At 36.5% G+C, this 20,077-nt stretch overlaps 1 protein-coding gene and 1 non-coding gene across 6 annotated transcripts in view; both read right to left on the bottom strand.

Annotated features, from left to right (window-relative positions):
• The window catches only part of nrxn2b (neurexin 2b), a 967,206-nt gene that overhangs the window by 776,180 nt on the left and 170,949 nt on the right, over nt 1-20,077 (bottom strand). The gene's annotated exons all lie outside the window — the stretch shown is intronic.
• LOC112450722 lies at nt 17,439-17,607 on the bottom strand. Its single transcript, XR_003039383.1, has one exon. It is a non-coding gene; the product is annotated as a U2 spliceosomal RNA (small nuclear RNA).

The following is a 20,077-nucleotide window of genomic DNA, read 5'->3' as shown; positions in this document are numbered from 1 at the left end:
TCAAAGTCTTTTACAGCTAAAAATTTGAAATGTGTGGTGTGCATTTGTATTCAAACCCCCTGGGTCAATGCTTTGTAGAACCACCTTTTGCTGCAATTTCCAGCTGCAAGTCTTTTGGGTTATGTCTACCAGCTTTGCACTGAAATTTTTGCCCATACTTCTTTGAAAATTTGTTCAAGATCGTTCAGACTGCATAGAGAGTGTCTTTGAACAGCAATTTTCAAGTCTTGCCACAGATTCTCAATGTGATTGAGGTCTGGAAATTGACTGGATCCTTTTAACACAGGAATATGTTTTGATCTAAACCATTCTATTGTTGCTCTGCCTGGATGTTTCAGGTTGTTATCCTGCTGGAAGGTGAACCTCTGCCCCAGTCTTGAGTCTTTTGCACCCTCTAACAGGTTTTTTTAAGGATTGTCTTGAACTTAACTTTATCTATCTTCCCATTAACTCTGACCATCCTTCTGACACTACTGAAGAAAAGCATCCCACAGCATGATGCTGCCTTGTGTTTCATCCTGCGATGTCTGTTCAGGGTGATGTACAATGTTACTTTTCAGCCACACAGAGCATGGAATATTGTTTTATAACCATACTCTGCTTTTTTAATATCTCAACAACTTTATCCCTGACCTGTCTGGTGTGTTCCTTGGTCTTCTTGATGCTGTTGGTTCACTAATGTTTTATAGCAAACATCTGAGGCCTGCACAAATTTATACTGAGATTAAATTACTCCAAACAGCTGACAACTATTATTTTGAAACAGACCTTTTGCTCACACAACAATGCTGTGTTTTACAGCAATGAACTATAACTGTAGATAAGAGTAGAAAATAAAAAAAACAGCCTGATAGTCTTCTATACAATATTATGGAAATATTTGTTACACTAGGATGCATTTTAGTTTTGTTTTAGTGTGCAGCGTTTTTTTTTTTAAACATAACATCTACTACAAATTACTTTAGATATAGTGCAAATAAAAAAAAAAAAAAAAAAAACAATTTAAACAGGTTACTGAAGCACTTCACAATACATCTTTTTTCTTTTGGTTATGATTGCATGTTGCCATATATGATTGGCAATTGTGTAATTGTCTGTATCAATGCATGTGTGCCTTTTAAATACTTGTAATGCTTCAACTTTGTTTTTTGTAATGTTTGGGTAATCATCAAAGAGGACAACAAATTTCAGCATCAGCAACTTAGCTTATCATAAGATTTTTTTAAAAATGTTTGCAGCAGAAAGGTCAGGGGAGGTAGAGTGCAGAATGAGAGGCGGGAAAAAGGGGTCTGACAGTTTATCGATGATAGCAGCACATTAGTATCGACACCAAGAAATCACTATGGGGGAGTCTTATCTTTGCAAAGCTAGGAACAGAAAAGATGGGACAGAGAGAAGATAATTAGAAAAGAGAGTGGGAGAGAGGGTGAAGTGTGTGCTGGGTGAGTGAGGGTGAAGCAGATATGAGATTTAAGAAGTCTTGGCAGGCAGCTTATCACATATGAGAAATAAGAAGTAAGATGAGCCTGAATACTTGTGTAAAGGTGGAGTATTGACTTGAAATTCCCAAATTTTAAAGTAAAAAGTCCTGAAGTAAGAAGTGAGATTTCTTTTCAGTTATAGTTATAAATGGAACTGGTGATGTCCGAACCCAGAGAAGATGACAAAACATGTAGATTTTTAGATATTTACAACAGCATATAAGTGACAGCAATTTTTTGGGAGAGGGTGTTGTTTATTTGTTTTTGTTTTTCAAAAACTGTAAGGCTTTATAACCACTTTCACAATCTGCCAAGGTTTTTCCTTTATTTATGACCTTGGTGATACTCATTTGTTGACAGAAAACAAAATACAGCTAAGGTATTTACCAGGGATGGCCCAGCTAGGGGGCCCAATCAAGGCATTTTACATTGATTGGTATTGTTGTCGCTGACCACACTCCGCTCCTGATCTCTGTTATTGACCTATTGTATATGACTTTACATCAACCAGGCCATAATACAGCTGCCATAAATGTTGTGATGTAACATACCAACATGTTGCAGTATGGAAGTATTAAAAAAACAAACGAATATGAACAAGAGCAGTTCAGTTGCCACTTGGAAAGTTTGCAGTTCAAGTATTTCTTCTTCAAATATCTAATGAAGTCAGTGCCACTAATTTAAGTAGACATTTTAATCTAAACATCGAGCTGAGCACAAGAAGTTCACCAAGCTAACTAACACAGTTAAGCAATACACTTTAGAGGAAACTTTAAAGAGACGAGACACATTTCCACAAGACAATGATAAGGCAAAACAAATTTCGGAACAGGTGACTGAATTTATCACTCTGGATGACCAACCCATTGCTGTCTTGAAGAAAATAAGTTTCTTTGCCTTTTGGAGCTCCAGTGCATTCTGCATTAGCAACACAAGATAACCAACACAGCACTACCCGAGCTATGTAAAGAAGTTTGCCATCATGTGGCATTTTTCCCCTTGATGATAATACTGACAGCTTGAGGAATAACATGAACACAGGTTTTTGTTACTGCAATGTAGAGCTGCTGAGGTGTAAAGCACATGATGACACTGATTTCTTTAATTAATGTACTGATGGTTTGTTATCTGCAAGTCCTGGAAAAAAATGAATAAAAAAGATGCAAAATAACGCAAGTACCTGATTGTGATTCAATGTCAGCCAGTATTTAAGCTTAATTGACTTGAATCAGTAACAAAGACAAAAAAAAAAATTACACTCTGTACAGCTAGTATAAAAAATGGTCAAAATTGGAGAACAAAACTGGCAAATACACAGAACTTCTTTCAGTTGATGCCACTTTCTTCATTTGATTATGTCTAGAATATGATTGCTACTCTATACAATACATGTATTTGTACTGGACTGTGACAATACAGGTGTCAGGGTCCAGGCACAGAATCCAACCAATAATATGTTAGTCACACGCAATCAATACTCTCAACTAAAAGAGGGTACATATGTGTTTCAAATTGCATTTTTCTAACTGCAACAATAGAAAAGGACTGAAAGAAAAGGCAATGTAAAGCACTCCATGCCAAAGTAAAATAAGAATATCTCATCCAGCTGAAATAGAGGAGTGTTAAATGTGTTGAATCAAAACTCATATTGAATCACATTGTATTGTGACTAATGGCTCAATTGTATAATAATTAGGGTCTGATTTGTAATATATCTGGTTTTGCTGCTCATGTATCTTTAATGGATCAAACTGTTGGTGGTGTATCGAGATACATATTGTATTGTCTGCTGACTAGATATACTGTATACAACACTAGTATGTACAGTACCTAGGCTGTTTTTCACACTGCAGGCAAAAGTGACCCAAATGTTGTTGTTTTTTTACCTTTAAACTACCCATATTTGATTTTTTTTTTTTTTTGACAGTCTAACGTCACAAGTCTTATTTATTTATTTATTTCAAATCAGACCCAAGCCACTTTCATGCGGTACTATACTGGACACGTGATGATTGTCAATTATGTATCATACTTCATACGACTTTTACATCATTGAAGTAGAGGTCTGCAAATCAATCCAAGTGTTGATATGTATACCATTATAGATTGGTATCTATGCTTCTATGTCATGCAGTTTAAACTTGGAATAGTGTACTTTCCACTTTTGAATTCGTAAAGCTCCCTGGATGAAAAGTAAAATGTCTTTAACTACAGAGTAAAAGTCAAATTTTATTTTATTTTTTTCCTTTTTTAATGTCTAATGCCATGTTCTGGATGACTGAGAATCTGCATTAACATTAGTGTCAGATTGTACTAATACTAGTGTGATAGGATCAATTCTTGAGTTTGTTTCTCTCCTCTAATTTTTCATATTGCATTGCAAATTTACTTGCATAAACACAGCATGCTCCATGTGACATCACATTTTCTTTTGCATCTTCTGCGCTTCAGGACAGTAGACTGTTCACACTGGAGTGATGGTGGTCACATTTAATTTACAATGTGAACGACCACAGATATCAAATCTCAGCAAAATATCTGAATTGAGCATTGAGACTTGCAATGTGAACAGAGCCTCAGAAACTGATATTAGACATAGTTGAGATAGAAATGCCAGCTCTTTTCCAAGATCTGGATAATTGTGATCAACTCACCAAAAAGAGTTGGCTCCTCTTTTCAGCTCTCAAATGACTCCTTACCAGTAGTACTAGGCGAAGAAACACTTTAGAGTCAAAAAAAGCAGCTTTTCTGGTGAGCCAACTAATAGGAAAACTAGAAAATTACCAAAATTATCATCACTACAACTGCACTGAAAGTACAAATAAAATGCTTTCTATGACAGTAAGTACAACTAAATATGAACTTTATGTGGGTTGAGTGATGCATAAAAATCTATAAAATTATTTTTTCTTTTTTAATGTCATTTTAAAAATTAAAAAAAAAAAAGTTGCTGACGGTCCCTTCTAACTGCCCTACTGCTCTTTTGTGCATCCTTACATACCAAAATGACAAATAATTTTATTGTTTAGCTTGTTTTATTTATTGACTATGTAACTTCATGTCAGTAAATATATAAAAAATAATGACTTGAAATCAAAACCTGCTTTAATAGCAGAAAAGTTTTTAAAAATCTCATGTCTACCTTCCCTTTGGTATTGTAAACATCTTAAAGAACATTTTTTTTTGCTTTCAATGGCACCTACACATCACCAAAATATTTAAGATCATGGCAGTCTGAATTAAAACAGTAAATATCTTTAGAGGCTACATGAGAATATTTTTAGCATGTATCCAGTTTTTCTATTTTTGGAAACATAGCGCATAAACACATTTTTGCACTGGGGACACTCTCAGTAATGTGAAAACAGAACTGTTTCTTAAAGTTTTATGTGGCAGGGCTTTACATTTTAAATGTACTTTGACTGTAGGAACCCTGAGGAAGAAATGAAAGCACAGCTTGAATATCAGTCATGTTCAAATTTGTTGGAAAAAAAAATAAAATTGCATACATCAGAAAAAATAACAGCTTGAACTGAAGGAAGATTAGCCAAGCAAAACAAAGACAGTAGAGATAAGAAGAAAAAAATACTACAAAAAGTGGAAGGAGAATAAAATGCAGGAACAGCAATCGTGGAGGGTGGGGTGGGGACATAAATCTCTTAATCTCTTCCTCTCACTGGCTCTGTTTGTTTTGTGCTGGTTTTGGCCTCAAGTCGACCGTCGATCCCCTCGTAAATTGCCCGTGTCAATCCAGCATTACAAGCTTCTGCACACTCCCTGAGTCCCCTTTAAAACTGTCATGCCAATAAAGGCCCATTCACTGGTAATGAATTGTAAGAGAAGTTAAAGACTAAAGGGGCTGATTTAGAGACAATTGCTGATGATCCATGATTGAGTTAGGATTGAGCTAGCCAGCTTTTCTACTCTTACAAAATGGCTGGCACTGTGGATTACATTAGCAAATAAAGTGCTGCTAATTCTCTATTTAGCCTCATTACTCTTTAAATCAAAAATTGTACAGGTAAGTTTTTACTAACCCTGTAAGTAAATATACTGGGATGGGATATTCTCAGAGCTGAGCAGTATAATGTGCTAGGAGAGACAACCAGAATATTTCAGAAATAAATTTGAAGAGTGCCAATTTAGCTACTGCCCAAATTCCAAACATGAATCAACTTTCTTCTGTAACACCCTAAAGTAATTTTGGATTTACTTTTGGAATAAACCATGTAAAAATTCATAAGAGGACACATAGAGAAATCCATATAAAAAACTTGGCACAAAAATCAAGAAACTTTGTGTTAGGTGAAATAAACCCCCCAAAAATTGAACACACTAATATTTTGTTGGACCGCGTTTAGCTTTGATTACGGCACACATTTGCTATGGCATTGTTTTGATAAGCTTCTGCAATGTCACAAGATTTATTTCCATCCAGTGTTGCATTCATTTTTCACCAAGATCTTGCATTGACGATGGTAGAGTCTGACCGCTGCACAAAGCCTTCTCTAGCAAATCCCAAAGATTCTCAATGAGGTAAAGGTTTGGACTGTGGTGGCCAATCCATGTGAGAAAATTATGTCTCATGCTCCCTGAACCACTCTTTAACAATTCGAGCCAGATGAATCCTGGCATTGTCATTTTGGAATATGCTCGTGCCATCAGGAAAGAAAAAAATCCGTTGATGCAATAACCTGGTCATTCAGTATATTCAGGTAGTCAGCTAACCTCATTCTTTGAGCACATACTGTTGCTGAACCAAGACCTGACCAATTGCAGCAATCCCAGATCACAGCACTGCCCCCACAGGCTTGTACAGTAGGCACTAGGCATGATGGGTGCAACACTCCACCTGCCTCTCTTCTTACCCTAATGCACCCATCACTCTGGAACAGGGTAAATCTGGACTCATCAGACCACATGCCCTTCTTCCATTGCTCCAGAGTCCAATCTTTATGATTCCTAGCAAATTGAAGATTTTTTTTTTTTTTTTTCTGATTAGCCTCACTGATTAGCGGTTTTCTTCAGGCTACACAGCTGTTCAGTTCCCAATCCCTTGAGTTCCCTTTGCATTGTGCATGTGGAAATGCTCTTACTTTCACTATTAAACGTAGCCCAGAGTTCTTATATAGTTTTTCTTCAATTTGATTTCACCAAATGTTTAAGTGATCACCAATCACGATCATTCAGGATTTTTTTCCAGCCACATTTCTTTCTCAAATATCATGGGTCCCCACTATCCTTCCAGTTTTTAATATTGCATTGGACAGTTCTTAACCCAGTTTTAGTAGTTTCTGCAATCTCCTTAGATGTTTTCTCTGCTTAATGCATGCCAATGATTTGACCCTTCTCAAACAGACTGACATCTTTTCCATGACCATGGGATGTGTCTTTCGACATGGTTGTTTAGGAAATGAGAAGCAACTCATTGCACCAGATAGGGTTAAATAACTTGTTGCCATCTCAAACATAATCGCCCATGCCGTAATTATACAATAAGAGGCTTGTACCTATTTGCTTAGTTAAATCCAGGTGGCAACTTTTCTTTTTGGCCAAGCAGTGTATGTCTTTGTTTTAACAGTGCTCTTTGGCAATAAATCTTAAATTCTTGAAAAAAAGCTTGTTTATTTCCCTTTTAATGGTGCCACCTTTATTAGGAAAATGCATTTATGGGCTGAGCAGCACAGTTAAGTTTGTGGGTTGTGCCCATTAAAAAATTAGCAAATCTTCCCTAGCAATGCCAAAGAGCTCATTCCGCTACTGACCCTTGTTTGGAGGTTCTGGTACCACAGATTGTCAGCACCTGTGAGCAACCATGGGCAATCCCATATCCCTTAGTATGGAAGCAAACTCTCCTCCAAAAATGACAATGCTTGACCCATAGAGCAGGGTTTATCAATAGCATTTCCCCTAGCATCATCCAAAGGGGCGCCTTGTCCCCTAACGGAACCACTCGCTCCCCCATGAAGGTCGTGGTATGTAATAAACTAATAAATGTCTGTATGTGTTCACACATGGCAAATTCAATGTGGCTGGAGGAGAAGCCAAAGCTTATACATCATAACCCACCCACCTATTTTTATTGTAAGAGAATGAGTCATGATCAATTTTTGGCAGAGAACATCTTAGTTTATGGCCATTTACAGGCATTTGGCAGAGTGAAAATGACTACTTGAGCTGAAATCTTCAAATTATAATCCTTTTGAATGAATCATTTAAGGCAGAAATCTGTCAGTCTGGCAAATAAAAAAAATGCAATTTAAGTTATTTTGTACTGTTGAAAGAACTACCTGTGCTATAATTTTTAAAACATCCCCCTTTTGAATATAACAAAGTTATATAAAGGCAAAAACCACTTTTCAGTGTCAAGCTTCAAGAGTTTTATCACTGTAATCACATTTAGATGAGTGAACATTCACATTAAAAGGGTTAATATGGTTGAAAATTCCAATGTATGTTGCTAAAATTACTTCAGCATTAAAACAGAATGATTGGTTATAACACAGGCAAACAAATCAACAGAATCAATGCAAAATACATAATTTATTTTTTATATTTGCTCATTTATTGAATTACATTCATTCAAATATGTTGCAACTCAGTCAAAAAACAAAAAAAATCAGATTTTTTTATACCATCAGGCTCTGGGAATGTATGACTGGTCAATACACTGCAGCGAGAAAAGCTGCACTCTTTGTGAATAAATCATCCAAGCTATAAAACTTTTCTTTAATGAATTCAAATGTACTATTTTGTTATTATTCAAATTAATTGTTATTATTAACACCCCACCATCATCTCCAAGGGCAGAAAAATAGGGAAATGCTGATCAAAGAGCACCTCCAAAATTTAGGAACAGAGAGGATGAAGTGGTCTGCCTGCAATCTTGACCTCAGCCCCACTGAACACTTGTGGGATCTGCTTAGTCATATTATATGTTCCAGAGTGATCAACACAACCCCACTGAGTGATGTGTGATAAATGCTGGTCGAAGAATAGGATACCATGGTTCTTCCACATGCAACCGAGGCCCCTGTTTGTTAAATTAATAAATTCCTAAATCGCCAATAAGTCTTGTTTCTTCAGACTTCAATCATCCAATTCAATAAGCAACACCAACCAAGAGTCAACAGCAGAATAAGCTGTTTGGCATTGTCAAAGAAGATTTGGCAAGTTTTACATGAGCACAACTCACATACACGACTGTGCTACTCAACCCACAAATGCGCTTTTCTGACAAATGTGGCATCATTTAAGTGGAAAGAAAAAAGTCTTTCCAAATATGTAAGATTTAATGCCAAGAAGAATCATTAAAACACAGAAATAATCAACTAAACACAATTTTTCTTACTTTTTGTGCTATGTTTATACACCATCATCACCAAATATTAAATATATACAAACAATATATAATTCAAAAAATAATGTATCACACAATCAAAAAATTATTAAAGATATGGGTTGTTATTAAAGGTCAAAACATTATTTAAAGAGGCACACCCTTTCTGTCAGAAAGACAATAAACTGCACAAACCACAAAATACAAACATTGAAATCCAATAAAAACTGTTATTTTTCCAGAATTCAAGAGAAAACCATAGACTCAAGAGCAGTGACCAGTTCACCAGGAGAAAAAAGACATAAATATCTACAGTTTGATTTATAAACTGTATAAGAAGTCTAAAAATTGTGAGAGTAAAAATAGTTTGCAAAAATGGTAAAAGGTTTAGATATCTCAAAAGCTAATGATCTAATTTTAAGTTGAACATGCTTTGGTAACATCCCCAAAACTCATAAAACGTCAACTGTAATTGTGTAAAAAAACAAAATATAATAAAATGCCAGTTCAGTCGTGTTAAGTCTAACTTCCTATTTAAACACTGAATGATGTTGTTACTGTGAAGTATGCCTGAGATATGAAAAGGACTGAGTTTGCTCACTCACTTTGCCAAACTCCAATGTTGAGTATATGGGAAACTTTTGCAGTTTTTTGCTGATATGACATAAGAATATTTGACACTGCTACCCAAGATCATAGCACACATTTTCTTGCATGTCATGGTGCATTATTTTGTATGGGATTTTCCTAATCTGCAGGAAGTGTAGCAAAATCATGCCAAAAACTGACCTCTGGCCAAATAATATAAGGGGTGCTCCAATGCTAATGCATTGCTTCTTTTATGCTACTAATTATTCTGCCTGATGACAACTGCCACACTGATACAAAATGATAGTTTCTAATTCATCATAGGATTTCTGCTTCTTAGATTAAAAGAAAACACAGCACAATCAATGGAGTTCTGTAAACTGTCCAGTGGACTGCCTTCAAATATCATCGTTCTGCCAATGGAAAAAACAAAGAAGAAGAAAAACATTCACTGTAACATGACTGCAGTCAGATCCTGCAGGCTGCATTGTGATTGAACTGCTGATGCTCTAATCTCCAGGTAAGCTCTTATAACGCTTGCATCCTTGCTCTTCAGCCTCAGCCTCATGCTTGCAAAACTATTAACGTTGAGCGGGGGACTCTTGCAAAACACTAACCACCTGCTTCTCCCCAGAGCCGATTACAGCTGCGAGGTCAAGAGAAGCTAATGTGACTTTGTCTGGAAGTGCTCGCCGTGGCTCTGGGGCGGTGAGCTGCATGCCCCTAGATTACATGGACGGAGGGATTCTAAAAAAGAAAAACACAGTGCAAGAATTAAATACCAAGTAGGTAAAAACATTTGTCTTTGATTGCAAAGGCTTATAACACAGGTGAGCTATATTTATTTATTTTTTCTAGTTTTCTGTATAAACATTAGAGTATTGACTTTTTCCTCACAGCTTTGATGTTCTGCAGGAAGCACAGCGATCATTTTCCTCTGGCTTGGGGGAGTATTTTCTGATTTACAACAACAAATTCTCATGATATGATAAAAAAAAATGTTAAAATAAACTGCAGAAATAAGGAAAAATATCCGGGACAGTTTAACAATCATTATTGAACGTCTCATCTGTTGATCAGTTACCTCAAACCCCTTGATTCTGTATTATCTACAGAACTTCATAGTGAAAAAAATGTAATCTCTCTTGTGATTAAACTATAAATGTGTACAACCTCATTTCTGAAAAAGTTGAGAATTAACTTGGGAGTTTCTCAGTTACTGGACATTTACAGACAGCTGTTAAAAGAAGATGGGATGCTGCACAGTAGTAAACATGGGCCAACGTTTTGTGAGATGTATTGCTGCCATAAACTTCAGAATTTTATTTTTTCCCCTGAAAATTGTGATATTTTTGGTTTCAACAGTTAATATGTTTACTATATTCGATTGTGAATAAAATATGGGTTTATGAAATTTGCATTCTGTTTTTAGTTACATTTTACGCAACATCCTAACCTTTTCAGAACCAAAGTTGTATTTATACTAATGTAGTTCAGAATATTTTATTTTATTCTGTTTAATTTTCTGCAAGCTAACATACTGGAACCATTTATATCAGAAATGCAGTTACTGATTTATCCAGTCTACTTTTATCAACAAAAAGTATGATGTTTCAATCTGCCAGATGGTGGATTGTATTATGTTATGTCAAGGTCTTCAGTGGGCTCTCCATTACAAGTGATAGAGTATAATAGCTCCATGGTATTTTTAAGCATGCACAAAATCTCTGTATAGAGATTGTGATGGTTTCTTATTGTGGTGGCAGAAGATTAATAATTTGGGTGTCAGTAATGACAGTGTATCCATGACATAGGGTACCCAGGACCTTGGTCATCAAGAATTAGACCACACATAATACCCATGGTGATAGCATTTTGCTAGTGTGGCATGATCTTCTAGCTGACACAGTCAGAGAAAAAGTCATGCTAGAATGAATGACAAGAGCCAGAAAAGGCTGGAGAAGAGCATAAGGATGTAGAAAATAGCAGAAAACACCTGTTTGGTGAGTACTAAGATTGCCTTCACACCTGTTGCATGCTCCTCTCTGCCATTTTATGAATGATTTGTCTGCTCAGTTAATCTGTCCTTCTTTTTCACAGTTAAACAACTGGCATGTCTTTAAAAGGAACAAGCTCCACCCGGTAGAAAGAGAAACTGATGGCTGCTTGGGTTGACTCACTGACTGCTGGTTTCTGGACCTAAGCTTGCTCTCTACTCTTGCTCCCTCTCTTGATTATAGACAACAACCTTGCACCATATGACCTTTATTAATCATGGTTTTCATTAACTATTGGTTGGGTTTGGGAATTGCCATCAGTCCTGTTTTTAAGATTTGGTTCTTAGGTTCAGTTTGAGGATCATAGGTTTTAGAAAGTGCTCCAAATTTGACAGTCAACTGCTTGTCAAGACTTTCTCCCTTTTTTTTTTTTTTACTGGACTCCATAGGTTATGTGTCTTTTGAGCCATCCCTTCACACAAGGATCATAACAACACTGAAGTTGGTTTCCCAAATTTGCTGCAATCTAGCCATGTAAATTCTATGTCCGTGCTGGCTGTGAAAAGCTTACTGTTGTCATCCAATGTGACAAGGGCCCAACATTAAGTCACACTGGAGATATCTTGAGATTTATGACTGACTCAGAACATACTGGCAAAACTTTAATATCCTTTATTGATTACATGTGTTCATCATATAAATCCATGTCATAGCCTGAGTCTACATAATTGTAAAGGCAAAGAGTATAGAGAAATGTGAATTCACAAAGCACAAAATGTAAAGGTCAAATGACATTTCTGGAGAAACCGTGAAGGTTTTCTTCACTTCAAGGTGATGACAGTAAATCTATACTCTGTGTGTGTCTGTTTGCACTGCACACATGGGTAGCGGAGTGTGTGCTGACCTACATTATAGCAGCGTGTGCTTGTGGATGTGTCTGCTTGGGTTCAAGTATGTCTCACTGCACACTGTTATAACCCACATGAGATCTCACATCTGAAAATGGATGGAGCTATTTTAGAGAAGTATGTTTCAGCAGGAGCTTGTTCTCCTGTAGAGATCAAGAGGTCTGGTAAAAAGGCTGTTGTGTTGTATGGAGATTATCAGGGATGCTGCAGATCAGACAAATGCTGACTCGTCTACACTTACACTACACTAACAGACAGACATAGCTGACTTTAAATAATTAATGCCAACATGTTAAACAAAGATCGTGTGCAATCTATTACAGCTCTCAGCTACTAGCACACCAAAGTTTAGCCCAGTATCTGTAAAACTGACTGAGTTATGGCCACTCTTGTGATGTCTAAAGTCAATTAGCTGTGGTGAGGCTAACTCTGTTCACAACAGCTGAAGCTACTTACACTTTAACACACACACATGTGCTAGAATAACTTTGAACTGAAAAAAGAAAGTGGTTGCCTTCAGAATAAAAGCAATGCAAAACAGCTGACCATGTATTTAAATTGCATGCAAAAGTAGACACTGATTTATGTCTGATTCCTGGTTTGCCATTAATCTCACATGGGCTGTTCTGGGACAGCTAAAGGGCCAGATGTGGCCTTGGGGGTTGGATAATGCCCTAGGTTTGGTCTAAAACTTTAATATGTACATTTCAATCATTGTTAAGCCACACAACATAAGCAGCACCAGGTCATGAATATGACCTCAATAAGGTAGGCCATATTATAGATTTTGTAACTTTCTATGTGTATGAATCGTTCAGATCTTTTTGAGTGGGGTTCTGTGGAAAGGCTATGAACAATTAACATTTTACCTGTAGGTAGTTTCTCAGTTTGGAGCTTAAATCCAACAGGACCAATGAACCAAAGCAGAGGTTATCAAACTTAATATTTAAAGGTCCAAATCGGATTTCTAGATGAGGTTAAAGGTCTTAACAACTACTGACAAGCAAATTCTTTCTCTTAAATTTGCAACCAAAATAAATGCTTGTTTGTCTATAGATATTTGTGAATCTAAGCTGCTCTAACCTTTGACAGTAAAGCTGGATTTGCAGTGTTGTTTCATTTAAAATAATGTAATTGAAATGTGATTAACTTAATTACTTTTCATTCCTCAACAAAAAAGGCCTCTGTTTTCACACAAGAATAACCAAATAAGACAAGACACTGTAACATCAAAACGATTGAGGTAAAAGTTACAGATGTCCTGAGACAGTTAAAATACAAAGTAATGTAGTGTGAAAATGGCACTGTCTGCCTTCAATGAGTTACCTAAACTTTGGCACAAAAGATCTTGCAGATGGAGTAACTGACTTAAATGTTCAATTGTCAAGCAGCCGAAAAATACAGTAACCTTTTTACTACTTTTTTGGATGAGCAGACTCACTCCCATATGTAAAATCAAGCATGATGAAGACACAATGAATGCAAATTTCTTTGTCCATTCATCTTTGAAAATTTGATTTTCTTAGTCTAATTTTCTTTCCTTTGCATATTTCGAAAACATGACGATGTGACAAAATGGCTTCTTCTCTGCTGCCTTAGTTTCTCATAATAACACGGAAAAACGCCAGAGCTACAACCTGCTTTAGGGCTAACCCTCTTTTCTTTACACAGCAGGAAAACAGACGCAAATAGGTTGTGGCTTAAAGAGTCACAGCTTTTTTGTTGTTGCTGCAGCTGACAATGTACAGTACATTTAGTGCTAGAAGTTCAACCTTTTACAGATAATTTTCAGTCTCATTCACGTGCTTCGATTCTTACACCGAGCATAAGGCAACAGGCTCGCTCACCTTATGATCTCTCTCTTTTTCTCTCCCTTTATTTGCAGACTCTTAAAGGAGCCACACACTTAAACACACTCTATCGTATCATACCAATGCATCTCAGTGTAATGCAATATAACGTGGGCTGGGTTTGAACTGAGTTGTTGCTTGATCTGGACCGGAGTCCAGACTTTCAGAATCACTGTGGTAATGACTAGTCTGAGTGGGGCCAAGATCAAAGTGGATTAATATCTATTAAACCTAAATCACAACCATTTCGAAGTTGTTTATGCAAACACTATTTCAAAGAACATTTACACCTCTGTCAAGTTCACGTTACACTGTTCTTTACATGACATTTTGTGGTTATTTTCAAAAATGCCAGAAGCAGCAGCAGGAGCTAGCTGTAGCACTTCTAGCAGAGCTGGGAAACTTCCAGCAATTTCAATGTTTCTGACAAAATAATTATATAATGCAACATTCACATTGGTCTAAAGGTTTAAGCGTCTGTATGAATTGTTATAGAATTTTGAAAAATGGAGTTGTTTTAATTATTTTTGAACCATTTTACTTAGCAAATATTGGCTAGTCACAGTAGACCCACTTCCAAAGCAGATTTTACCATCTTAAAACAATTCTAACTTTTAAAGTTTGACGTAAACGCTATAATTTTAACCTTTACAATGCTGCTGATGTTCAATAGCATGATTATTTCAGCAGAAATATTATGAAACTCCTGTCAAAAATGCCACCAGGGTGCCCTCAAAGGGCTACAGCTAGTTGCTGTTGCCTTTCATGCTTGCAAGTTCTAAAGACACTCCATGTAAATAACAATGCAATGCAAAACTGACGACTACTTAAGCTTTCTATGAAATAGAAATCATATGAGCCACTAATTTTGAAAATAGAAGTTGTTTTAAGATGACAGCAATCCACTTTGGTCTTTGCAGCATTTGGACAAGTCACTCCTTGTCACTCCTGTCAGACTTAAACTGTATTTATCCAAAGTACGACCTCTAAAACCTCTCTGTAATCACTGTTGAATAAAATGCATCAGAATGATGAGACTATTAAAATAAGATAAAGATAAGATAAACTCCATTGCAGCTTGACCAGTTTGGTTTAAATTTTGAATACAATAAGCTAAATTCAAATCAGTGTTTCAATCTCCCTACACTCTAAAGCTTATCAATTTTTTATGTCTACCCAACAAGAGACACATCACTCAGTTTACTCTGACAATATGCAGCAGAACTGAAGATTGTGACATTACCCTACAGAACGTAGAGCTTTCTGAAAAGGTCATCACAGCCAAGCCTGTAGGAGTCGTGAGCCTGAGATTCTTGGGCTCAGGCTCAGCCAACAAGTAAAAAGACAGAGGAAGAGAGAGGGCATCCGCTTTGACCTAGACAGGGTGTAAACAAACAAACAGGCTGCCAGGCTATCAGAACACACACGGTGAGCAAACAGGGATGCTGACAAATCTCTCTCCTATCAGTGGAATGAAGCCAGGTTACACGCAGGTTAGAGAGGCGAGGTGTTGCACTCTCACGTGGTTGGCGCTCATCCACCTTTCCAGGAAATTTGATTATATTCATATAGTTTTCATGTATTTTATGATTGTCTTCTGTGGAAAGGCAAAGGCAGACAATGTTTTTGCCTGTCTATTTGCACATATGCGCACAAGTGTTTCTATGTCTGTTTGTTCCTAAAATGTGTCTTAACCAGTTGTACAAATTTTTGTAATCATTGGATGACCATCTACAGTTGATTAACTTTTGGGGTCAACTCAATTCAAGTTGGCCAACATAACCAACTGTTCTTAAAAAAAACCCCACAGAAATGGCTTCAATGTATTCAGTTTAACTAATATTGACCTAAACATTGGTGTGGTAGACGAAAAAGGTCTTTTACAACATAGACTCTAACCTCTAGCTGAGCATGCAAGATATTAGCCAACACAAAAATTGCTATAACTCACTTAGTTTTACAGATATTAGGCTAACTCAGTGGTATCCCAAAATGTGGGGCACACTAACCCCATTTTGCACAGAGGCTTTTTTTCAAATGTATTGATGATAGCAAAGTTGAATATTGTTACAAATAAAAAAAAGAAATATGTTTGAAATAACACTGACAGCAAAGAATATTCTTCTACAGTATACAGGACTGTCTCAGAAAATTAGAATATTGTGATAAAGTTTTTTATTTTCTGTAATGCAATTAAAAAACATGAAATGTCATACATTCTGGATTCATTACAAATCAACTGAAATATTGCAAGCCTTTTATTGTTTTAATATAGCTGATTATGGCGTACAGCTTAAGAAAACTCAAAAATCCTATCTCAAAATATTAGAATATCGTGAAAAAATATACTAGTAGGCTATTCAACTAATCACTTGAATCGTCTAATTAACTCGAAACACCTGCAAGGGTTTCCTGAGCCTTGAAAAACACTCAGCTTAGTTCAGTAAACTAAATCACAAGTATGGGGAAGACTGCTGATCTGGCTGCTGTCCAGAGGACCATCATTGACACCCTCCAAATATTTCAGCCGTCTGAAATAATCCGTTCTCCCTCCAAAACATGGGACAAAAATAATTTACCAACAAGTCCTTAACTGTGTTTATTCCTCTGTATTGTGATATTATTAGCACATTTAATTCCTAAAAGAATGTTTTTTTGTTTTTTTAATGAGAAATATTTGTCCCAACAATTCTGTTAATAGACAAGTCATTATTTATTTTAATTATTAATTGTTTTTGTCCACAAATTGTCTACATTGTCCATAACAGAGTCTGTCTGTCTGTCTATCACGCTAGCAAAACAGTGGGTTAACTTCGCCAAAACAAGTTGTTTGACCTTTCACGGTCTCCGTAGTTGCCTTGCAGCGCAAGCACAGCGCGGCGGTTACAAGCGTTGAACATGAACGCACGCTTTTTGCCACGTACGCGGCACGGAGACGCAGGGGGACCATATCTGATGGGGGAACGCGGCTCGACGTAACAGCAGCAACTCGAGCACATTGCTGCCCCCTATATGTCAAGAGGACAAATAACACCTTTTCTGTTCAAATTGCCAACCCGCCACAGTGGCGTGAGTGTTGATCAAATTCACCCGCCACTTCAAATATTTACCCGCATTTGGCCGGTGGCGGGTGCTAATTTCCACCCCTGCTTAAAACCTTCTTAAGAGCCAATAGTGCAAAATGCAAATTTAAGACTGGTCTTAAGATTATGATCAAGAGTGTATACAATCTGAACACAGTCTATCAAAGACCATCATTTCTCTTTACATCATGAAGGGGGTGCACCGTTCCTGGAGGAACTGCAATACCAGGTCGATGCGTGGAGAGGACGGAGCAAGCCCCTATTCCATCTCCCTGTTCCAAAAATCAATTTAATATATGGTCCCCGGGTAGGGGACGTATCAGATATTAAACTGATAAGAACAGNTACTGAGTGCATTAATGGACATTTTCAAATGTTTGATTTTGTTTTGCTGTTATAATTTTTTTTTTTTTTTTTACTTGGTCTGAGGAAATATTCTAATATTTTGAGATAGGATTTTTGAGTTTTCTTAAGCTGTACGCCATAATCAGCTATTTTAAAACAATTAAAGGCTTGCAATATTTCAGTTGATTTGTAATGAATCCAGAATGCATGACATTTCATGTTTTTTTAATTGCATTACAGAAAATAAAGAACTTTATCACAATATTCTAATTTTCTGAGACAGTCCTGTAGAACTATAAAAAAATACAGTAACAAAAAAGTGTTTCACTGTAAAGATGGTTTGTATTTTATTTTGTTGGAACCTGAAGTGTGAAATAAACTTCAGTAGAGTCTGAAAACAAAATATGTGTTTATGTCTGGTTGAACAATGTGTATGCCCAGTTATTTATTTATTTTTTTTGTTTGTTTGTTTGTTTTTTTGGGTGGGGGAGGGGATTTTATTGTAATCAATAGGGGTGCCCAGAAGAAAATCTTTGAGAACTGCTGGGCTAATATCTGATGTGGTAGAAGTTCAGGGTGTTTCATAATCCACACAATGAAAGTAATATCTTGCAATATTGTATGTTGTATGTTATTTTCAGATTTTGACCAAAATGAGTACAATCCTGTCACTCCTCAACATAAGTTGATCTTAGTCTAAACTAGAAGCACTTGGAGAGTATAAACCATGGGGTCATTAAAAAAATGTAGGATCAAGATAACCTGCATCTGTTTTTCATTAGTTTTTCAGTAATCCTGCAAATAGATGGACAGACAAATGAACACTACCAAAAACATAACCTCCATGGAGGAGGTAAAAAGGCTATAGGCAGTCCTTTAAGGCCTCACATTTATAAAATATGAAACATTGTTGTCAGATTTTAACATCATTTGACAACTGATAACACATATTAGACCAATGAGGATGATTAAACCGACTGACAATTGATTTTTATTTGTCAGTTTTATCAGGCATCATATATCTTTTATGACCCCTATTGGAAAATGACACTCCTTAAAATATACTCACCTACTGTCAGTTGCAGAGTACTGTAAGGGTAGTGTAGGCAAAAGAGTCAGATGGTGAACATAAAAATCATCATCAATCATCCATTTCAGTTTCTTGTCATTCCTTTTATTTGTTCTTCTGACAGACTTCTCTCTCCAGCTTCCAAAAGACACTGTTTTTATAGCTAATTGGCAACACACCTGTGCTTCAGTGGACTAAGCCACAATGAAACAGGTCAAGCAACAAACATCTAAACAAAAAAACAAGAATAAAATTATTAATCTAATTTACAAACTCATGAACATAATGAAATGGTCTGCAAAATAAACTATGTAATACAAGATAATTTAGAAAATTACTTAAAAGAAAAACAAAGCATTACTCAAAAGAAAACCCTCTAATTGGTAGAACCCAGCCAGGTAATCAATGACATCATCCAGCCATTAAAGCAGGAAATACTGGGCCGGCCGGCCCCTCCCACACTCCTGCCCCGCTGCAGATCTACAAGGAGAACAATGGTGAGTTAAAAGGGAAAACAAATACCATAAATATACCTTGAAACAAAAGAAACAAATTCAATCAATGGTCCAGAAGTAATAGCTTTAACATGAACATAAATAGATGGAAACTGCAACATAATGCTAACACAAACAAACCCGGGACAGTAAGTGAAGCAAAATTGCAAAGTAATGTTTAAATCTAAGCAATCTAACCAACTAGAGAAAGTAAGTAAATCCTAAATAAAATAAGGGACAAGTGGTAAACACAAATTGAACCACTTTGTCACAAGTACCAACATCTAATTGTGTCCACCTAAACGTCTTCAGACATAGAGCTCCCTCAAAACACTGCATCACACATATTTCACCAATTAGGCCCAGGTCCTCAGGTGGAAAATGTACTTTTTTTCAACTCAGTTTGTGACGTCTTTTTGTTTGCAATGGTAACCTTCATTTCCTTCATCTTTGTTAGCATAATAGTGCTGAAACAATCCCTGCACTCCATCATGTCACCCAGAAACAAGTGACTCCAACCTCACTATTACACCTGCTTATAAATTATAAATGTAGGCATGCAATATCTAATTTTTATAGAACAAGATGTAGGGAAAGCCATTTTGACAACTTGCCATTTGTCAAAAATATTATTGTTCCACTTCCTTACCAGCAGGTAATAATAGGCCCAATAAATGAAAGTCGAAGAAGCAATAAGACCTCTCGGTTACTGTATCACCTTGTCACACTCACACATAAGTAAATCTTGTGGGCTTAAATATTCAGTGAACACGAAGGTAACACACACACACAAAAGAGGACTAAGTAAACCCACACTTAACTGAACACACCTGGGGATCTACACCAATCTCCTTCAAAGGTCACCTGCCAATAACACACAATTAAGTCTCAGATACGTGTAAGATCTGCATTATTATGTCTTG

The sequence above is a fragment of the Kryptolebias marmoratus genome, linkage group LG7, assembly GCF_001649575.2.
Source record: "Kryptolebias marmoratus isolate JLee-2015 linkage group LG7, ASM164957v2, whole genome shotgun sequence".
NCBI lineage: Eukaryota > Metazoa > Chordata > Actinopteri > Cyprinodontiformes > Rivulidae > Kryptolebias > Kryptolebias marmoratus.
This window is presented reverse-complemented; position numbering and strand designations above follow the sequence as displayed.